Here is a 9087-nt window from a genome sequence, read left to right as displayed (position 1 = left end):
GCCACACACACTCAAACAGATAACAAAACACTTCTATTACTGTTCAGAATCTGTGGTTATTTTCATCTGACTACACTCTAAATTTTATAACACTTTGAGAACACTGAAAGTGTTTAGGGTGAACACTTAAAGTGTTAGGGTGAACACATTTTTACACTTTTGGAACACAGAAAGTGTTCTCAATGTGTTATCCTGAAGCATCTTCTGCTACCTGAACACTTTTGGAACACATGGTAAACACTTTTTTGCACAGTGGAACCAAGTGTTCCACAAGTGTTCCACTTTGTCTTTTAGTCATGATCCGAATAAAATAATACATTAAAAATATTTGGGCCATGAGCAGATTCGAACCCGAGACCTTCGCCTTGCCATGTCAGCGCTCTACCGATTGAGCTACGGAGACTCGTCGGGATCTAGCGTCGCTTAGAGTATATAATTTTTATACCCCCTAGACCGCTGCGGGACGTTTTTTTGTTTTTGTTTTTAATCGTGTTGTGCTTATATTTTTTCATCAAACATTTATTTCATCTGAGACATCTAATAAGCGGTAAGTATTAGCATTTTTATTTTTACAATTTAATAATGTTACTAATTGTCCCATCATGCTTCAGCTGGACCAAAAAAGAACGTTGACACTTTTAGATCTGTGGACCTGTCTGCGTTGTCGCTGCGTTGATTTGGCTCAGGATTTCCGATTGTTATCTGTAAGTTGCTTGCTGAGATTTTGTATTAACCCATATCCTACCAACATTTTTTTTTTAGATAATTTTGATTTTTTTTCGCTTTTTACCATCACAAACACACTCTATAACACAAATATAATCATAACATTTGAACTTTTATTTTTCTTATGAGTTTTTGAGGACGCACGCTTGAAGAGTGCATGGTAGCCAACGGGTACGTATAAGTGTTCTCATGATGCACGCTCAGAGAGTGCATGGTATCAAGAGGCCTGGTACGTGGTTTTTTTTTATCTCCAAAACTTCACAAACAAATGATACGAACAAACACAAAGTAGTGATGACAAGACCTACAGTTCACAAATAGTTCCTCAAACTCATAAGTTTCAACTTTGAGCTCTGTAGACATGGCAAGTTGAGCAGAGCGTCATCTCAGTGGATGCCGTGAAACGCATTGAAGCACTGATTGTGAAGTCCAACTGTGCATTTCAGGCAGAGTTTCTTGGTGTTCTTCTTGCACAGTGCGCACCGCTTTGTTGTCTGCGATGGACCAGCGAAATGACCGACGGCGACGCCATCAAACCTGACTTCGTCTGGCACTCTGTGGACGGCAGGCAGAGCAAGTCGAGCAGCACGCCGTGGCTTGGCAATGGCTCCATGCCGCATCAGGTAGACTTGCACAATGCGTCGCCGGAAGGCAAGCAAGTCGAGAGGCTCGGCGGTGTGTGCATCTGTTCTCCGGAACAACAGCCACGCATTCTGCATCACGAGTTCCAGCACATGTGCAAAATATGGCCACCACCACTTTTTGGTGCGCAAAGAGATGCGATAGGCATTGATATTTTGATCTGCCCTGTCAACTCCACCCATGGTTGCGTTGTACACTCTGATCAGATCTGGCTGCTGTATCTGAACAAACTGACGTTGTGCTCTTGACCAGCGCCGAACTCACGCAAGCGGCATCACACGATCGCAGTTGCTCGCCGCGGTCACTACACTGTTGTCGTTCCATTCCACAACCAGTACGTTGCTGCGTCGGTCATGACGGAAGTCAAGGGTACCACGGTCTTCTTTGGCGAACCGGGTGACATCTCTCATTGGGCAGGTGTTCTATGCGGTTCTTCCTGATTGTTCTTGTCGCCCCTATGCTGTTAGCCGCAAGATCACTCAGCAGTGGAAGAGATGTGAAGAAGTTGTCAAACGTCAGGTGATAAGGGCGTTGTGGAAGCTCCGAAATCAGATCTTTGACCACCGTTCCCCCGAGACCAAGACGACCGTATGGTTGACCACCGCCAGCCCTAGTGTACGGTTCGAATTGAACAACGTACCCAAGCGGGTCAGCGAGGGTCCACAGTTTGAAACCAAATCTAATTGGCTTCCCTCGGATGAATTGTTTTGTCGAGTGGTGTCCGAAATAGGGGACCATGCTCTCATCGATTGAGAGATGTTGCTGCTCAGGGAAATACAACAGACACCTCTCGTTGATCATCGAGAGGAATGCCCTGACTTTGCTGACCTTGTCGTTTGGGTCCAGTGTGTTGTTGTCTGCAAGGGGAGAGCAGAGACACGAACATAGCGTCAAAAGAACACAATATTATCATCAAAAGAACAAGAAATAGTGCCCCCTATGCCGCACCACTGGAGCCGCCACTGCATGTTTATTTGAAAGTCAAAAGCATTTTACTATGTGCATGTTTATAGAGTATGTAAGTACACAACATCCAGGGGTCTCTCGCTACCATGCACGCGTGAAGCGTACGTGGCCCAGCACTAAATATAGGGGCCTTTCACTACCATGCACGCTTGAAGCGTGCAGAGACGTTACCTTTTACTTCGATCAAAAGTTCCATGGAACTTTCATCCTACACACAAATCGAATCTAACATGTTTTTCCATAGATGTCCATGCAAATAAAAGTGCAAGCATTAGCAAAATAACTGCTTTTGTAAATAAATGGCACTTACTGAGATTGACGTGAAGATTTCGAAGTCATTTTTTCGAGTCTGCTGCAGAAAAGATGTTTCCACGTGTGAGTTTTGCAAGCAGGAAGCGGGAAGGGGTGTTGAAAAGGTAGACAACTCTATCAGCAATCGCGGCACATCAAAATCAAAAGTAATCTCGCTTTCATTGCCACTAAATTCTTCAACTTTTTTAATGCACGTGTGAAGCGTGCATGGTAGGATATGGGTTAATGTATCTAAGCTTAGTCACTCGTATTTTTGTTGTAACATGTTCCTGTTACTTGTATCTGTGGACGTTTGAAGACAATTTCTCTAATTTTGCTGTCGCAACGGTTTCAGCTGATCAGTGGACCTTTTACATTAGTTCTGCGTTGGTAAATAAACTCTATTTCAATTTGATGTTGATTTTTTATTCTGGTTGATGTGCTTGGTTTTGTGTTATTGTTATACTTGTATGTCCAGGGGTTCCTTATAATTATAATGGTGGTCCAGTGAACGATACCTTCCGCCTGTGGTCAGAGCAATACATTTGCAGATTTTCGGATTCTTCTTCTTCCTTGATGTACGATCTGCACGCTAGATAAAGTGAAGCGGTAGGCTAAAAACAGCATACATTAATGAACAACATTCATCATAATAGTGGCCAGGTTGATTGTGTGCGCAATTTAGAATAATTCTATGCATGCTTGGTTGTATTTGATTTCACAGATCTATCACACTTTCAGGGAACTGGGAAGCCGTTTGAGCTGATGTGCCCATGTGGCGAATCGATGTGGGCGTAACCTGCGGACATTTCTTCTGAATTGCACTGAGGATGAACAGGAGGCACTGACGGCAACCCAGACGTGTTTACCAAGGTACGCATGTCCTGCATTTGCATATAGTGTGTAGTTTTGCAGAGAAATATTGACTTTCAAATTGATCTGATAAGTTTTGTTTGTTTGTTTGCTTAACGCACAGCCGACTACGAAGGGCCATATCAGGGCGGTGCTGCTTTGACATTTAACGTGCGCCACACACAAGACAGAAGTCGCAGCACAGGCTTCATGTCTCACCTAGTCACATTATTCTGACACCGGACCAACCAGTCCTAGCACTAACCCCATAATGCCAGACGCCAGGCGGAGCAGCCACTAGATTGCCAATTTTAAAGTTTTAGGTATGACCCGGCCGGGGTTCGAAGCCACGACCTCCCGATCACCGGGCGGACGCCTAACCACTAGGCCAATTGTGCCGGCGGTTGCGGAATCATTGATTATTCTATTTGCTGAAATACTCTGTTTCAAAATTAATATCTCCGTGCAAAACACACCAGACAGTCGCCAAACTCATATGTGGACACACACACACACACACACACACACACACACACACACACACACACACACACACACAGCCAGCCCCCTCTCCTTCCACATTTGACAGAAATCTAAATGTTGATACACAGTTTCACAATAAACAAAAGTATGAGAATCAGAACACTTGTCAGTGTTGCTACGATGTGGAACTTCAGTAAAATAGTGTTTGATTTCTTAACATGCATCTTGTGTGTGCAGGAACCATACTGCTTGGCTGAGGCAGTTCACTTTCTGGAGATGGAGCTAACAGTAATGCGACGAAACCTTGTGGATGCACTTCATGTAAGTTTAAGCTTTCTGTGGGATACAGCGCAGTTACATTTTGAGACTGCTGTCTTATTTTGCAGTCTTCTCCTTAAAAGGTGGAAAAAAATGTACATATTTTTAAGTTCAGTGAGTGCTGAGGCCTGCAATGATAAAATGTTTTCCTGAACTTAGTCTACTCAGAATTTCCATTCGTTATGGTAGAGTAGTGCCGTAAACACTGAATCCAGCTTTAGTCAAAGCATGGCCAACAGACAACACGCTGCTGATCCGCTTGGATCTGCCATTGCCGCTAACAGTGTATGCAGGGTGCATTCAATATGACACCCTTTTCTTTTGAAAATATTCTCATCGGAGTTTATGATTGGTTTTGACAGTGATCGCTGGCAAGGTGTTTTCCTTCGGTTCACGTAGGTTTAGCTTGAGATCACGTGAGTTAAAAGCGATCCGTTTGTAAGTTTTGGTTAGTTTGATCTAAATAATGAAATATTTTAGAAAATTATGATAGAAATTAGAATGCATTTTATATTAAAGAATGCATTCCATATCATAGAACACATTCTATATTTATAGAATGCATTCTATAAAATAGAAAACATTGTATAATATAGAATGCATTCAATCATACTTGTCATTTGCCCAGAAATGTATTCTATTATAGAATGCATTCTATAACGTCCAACAATGCATTCTTATGATAGAATGCATTCTTATGATAGAATGCATTCCATAAAGCGCCACAAAACTTCTACAGGCCAGCTCGGTATGGTCCCTGCTTCGAAAGCAGATCTACAAACACTCTCACACACAGCTCTCTCTGTCTCTCTCTCTCTCTCTCTGTCTCTCTCTCTCTGTCTCTCTCTCTCTCTCTCTCTCTCTCTCTCTCTCTCTCTCTCTCTCTCTCTCTCTCTCTCTCTCTCTCTCTCTCTCTCTGTGCGTGTGTGTGGCTGTGTGTGTGTGTGTGTGTGTGTGTGTGTAGTTCTGCTTTTCTTTGCGGGGCTGGCCTGTTGTAGTTTCGGGACATTATGCATATAAATTATAATGCATTTCAGGACGTTAAAGAACGCATTCTATCATAAAAAGCATTTTGGTATTTTGTGTAAATAGAATGCATTTTTGACTCACATGCGAAGCAAAAGTGAGTCTATGTACTCACCCGAGTCGTCCGTCCGTCCGTCCGTCCGTCCGGACGTCCGTCCGGACGTCCGTCCGTCCGTCCGTCCGGAAAACTTTAACGTTGGATATTTCTTGGAGACTATTCAGTCTATCAGTACCAAATTTGGCAAGATGGTGTATGATGACAAGGCCCCAAAAAACATACATAGCATCTTGACCTTGCTTCAAGGTCAAGGTCGCAGGGGCCATAAATGTTGCCTAAAAAACAGCTATTTTTCACATTTTTCACATTTTCTCTGAAGTTTTTGAGATTCAATACCTCACCTATATATGATATATAGGGCAAAGTAAGCCCCATCTTTTGATACCAGTTTGGTTTACCTTGCTTCAAGGTCAAGGTCACAGGAGCTCTTCAAAGTTGGATTGTATACATATTTTGAAGTGACCTTGACCCTGAACTATGGAAGATAACTGTTTCAAACTTAAAAATTATGTGGGGCACATGTTATGCTTTCATCATGAGACACATTTGGTCACATATGATCAAGGTCAAGGTCACTTTGACCCTTATGAAATGTGACCAAAATAAGGTAGTGAACCACTAAAAGTGACCATATCTCATGGTAGAAAGAGCCAATAAGCACCATTGTACTTCCTATGTCTTGAATTAACAGCTTTGTGTTGCATGACCTTGGATGACCTTGACCTTGGGTCAAGGTCACATGTATTTTGGTAGGAAAAATGTGTAAAGCATGTGAGTCGTATGGGCTTTGCCCTTCTTGTTATCATAGAAGGTAGTTCGGGACGTTATAGAATGCATTCTATAATATAGAATACATTACATAATAAATGATTTCCTTATATTTATAATTCATTATTTAGATCAAACCAACAAAACTTAGGTAGTTTCTTTACAAACGGATTACTAGAGGGTGCATTCAATATGACACCCTTTTCTTTGAACTAAAACTCATCGGAGTTCACGATTAATTGCGACAGTGATCTTTGGCTTCCAGTGATTGTTGACAAGGTGTTTTCCCTGGGTTCACATAGGTTAAGAACGAGTTAAGGAAAACGGGCGTGCTCAAGGCCTCGCCACATTAGCAGTACGGTTTACTGCTTACCTTATATAAACAATTTGTAGAGTGCCATTTTGAATTTTCCAGAGTGGCCACGCGCTAATGAAATCCTTGCGAAAGACCTATTTTAATTCTACTTTTTGACTCACATGCGAAGCAAAAGTGAGTCTATGTACTCACCCGAGTCGTCCGTCCGTCCGTCCGGACGTCCGTCCGTCCGTCCGGACGTCCGTCCGTCCGGAAAACTTTAACGTTGGATATTTCTTGGACACTATTCAGTCTATCAGTACCAAATTTGGCAAGATGGTGTATGATGACAAGGCCCCAAAAAACATACATGAGACAATGCCAAAAGATGACGTTTTCATGTCAGTATGTCCCAAATGACATCACCAGTACATTTTGTATTCTATCTAATCTGTTTTCGTTCTATTTTTTTTAATAACATGCGTTAACAATTGATTGTCAACTGGAATGGAAGAGCACAAAAAGTGTAACTTGATATGTAGTTTCTCTAGAGGGAAAAACATCTTCCACTTTCATGTCAGTGTGTCCCATGCAACATACATTTGCCAAACAGCTATGTGCAAGTAGATTATTTGTTAGTGGTATAGAAAATACTGATCAACAATTAAAGTCAGTTTTCACATTCATTTTCTACCTATTTCTTATTTGTTTATTCTGTTGGCAATGGTGAAATGTCAGCAATCGTGTGTCATTCGGGACAGTAGACATGACACCTGACCTTTTGTCACAGTCTCACATAGCATCTTGACCTTGCTTCAAGGTCAAGGTCGCAGGGGCCATAAATGTTGCCTAAAAAACAGCTGTTTTTCACATTTTTCCCATTTTCTCTGAAGTTTTTGAGATTCAATACCTCACCTATATATGATATATAGGGCAAAGTAAGCCCCATCTTTTGATACCAGTTTGGTTTACCTTGCTTCAAGGTCAAGGTCACAGGAGCTCTTCAAAGTTGGATTGTATACATATTTTGAAGTGACCTTGACCCTGAACTATGGAAGATAACTGTTTCAAACTTAAAAATTATGTGGGGCACATGTTATGCTTTTATCATGAGACACATTTGGTCACATATGATCAAGGTCAAGGTCACTTTGACCCTTATGAAATGTGACCAAAATAAGGTAGTGAACCACTAAAAGTGACCACATCTCATGGTAGAAAGAGCCAATAAGCACCATTGTACTTCCTATGTCTCGAATTAACAGCTTTGTGTTGCATGACCTTGGATGACCTTGACCTTGGGTCAAGGTCACATGTATTTTGGTAGGAAAAATGTGTAAAGCAGAAGGTCAAGCATGTGAGTCGTATGGGCTTTGCCCTTCTTGTTGTTCTTAGGGACAGACTCCTGCTTCAAGAGGGATTACTTTTTACATTCAGTCGTGTGTGCATGTGCGTGCATGCGAGTGTCATTGTGTGTTGGGAAGGTGAGAGCGAATTGGACGTGACGTATTTGTTCTCTGTTATGTGACCTATGCCCGTTCTGGAATAAAAAAAGTTTACCTGTAACTGCGATTGTTGGAGATCTGCTGACAGCAAGAAGAAGTCCACTATTAGTTAAGATTTACACTTCAGTGTTACCAATTAAGTACAAACGTTTAACACAAACCTGTTAAGAGTTGGAAATGCATCATGTTCTAAAACTCACTTTTATTTCGAACAGGATGTTCCGGACAGCGAGTTGAAAACTAAACCAAAGACCAAGGGCCTGGAATCCTCCCAACTCTGACGGGTGTTTTTGTTATCGGACTTTCGTGTGTGAACTTTCAAGATGGGGTTTACCAGAGCTCCGTTCATATTATTTAATAGCAACATATACCGAGCAACAAAAGAAACGCGACAAAATTCTGCAATGTTTGATTGACAAAATCTCGAACAATTATGGAGTTAGAATTATCAAACCACAACATTTTGATGAAGGCATGTTTGACACAGCTGTTGCGTGAGTATTTTGATGCTGCGATTGTTTCAACACACGGGACAAAACGAAGTTTTGGAGGTCTCGCTCAGTCAGCCTTCATCGCGTTCTCTGGCCACTGATCGGACACTGGTTGCTTCCAGTGATGTTCCTGGTATTGTCAGCGGCTGAATTGAATCGATGTCGAAGACGTTGTGGAAGGAAATTGCGATCTTGTCTTATTGGGGTAATGCGAAAAAATCTACCGCGTTGCATAACTGCAGTGCTTCCAATGTCACCAGAACATTGCAGAAGGTGATAAACTGTTGACACATGCACGTTTAAAGCACATGCCAGCGCTTCTGGATCACCCCCAGCTTTAAATCGACCTGGCATTTTGGTGGTGTTAATCTTGGCATCCTGGCTGTTTCAAAAGTGAGACTGGCAGCAAGCGTGCCATGGTCTCTTTTGGTTGCTAATGCATTAGTGAACACATCTCACGCATCAGATGTCTCCTGCTCGACTTGCACGTGCTGCGAGCGCGCATTATGTGTTTTACGATAAACCTGCTTGTCCCGTGTGTTAAAACAGTCACAGCATCAAAATAATCACACAAAAGCAAGGTCAAACATGCCTTCATTAAACTTTTGTAGTTTAATAATTCTAACTCTATAATTGATGAAGATTTTGTCAATCAAACAATGACGA

General features: G+C 42.0%; 1 long non-coding RNA gene across 1 annotated transcript; it reads left to right on the top strand.

Annotated features, from left to right (window-relative positions):
• Window positions 1-2898: 2898 nt before the first annotated feature.
• Window positions 2899-8877, top strand: LOC138957646 (uncharacterized). The gene is made up of 3 exons (XR_011453112.1): window positions 2899-3498; window positions 4198-4281; window positions 8146-8877. It is a non-coding gene; the product is annotated as an uncharacterized lncRNA (long non-coding RNA).
• Window positions 8878-9087: the final 210 nt, after the last annotated feature.

This window comes from Littorina saxatilis, unplaced genomic scaffold (genome assembly GCF_037325665.1).
Source record: "Littorina saxatilis isolate snail1 unplaced genomic scaffold, US_GU_Lsax_2.0 scaffold_1238, whole genome shotgun sequence".
NCBI lineage: Eukaryota > Metazoa > Mollusca > Gastropoda > Littorinimorpha > Littorinidae > Littorina > Littorina saxatilis.
The sequence above is the reverse complement of the archived record's forward strand: the minus strand, read 5'-3'. Positions and strand labels throughout refer to the sequence as shown.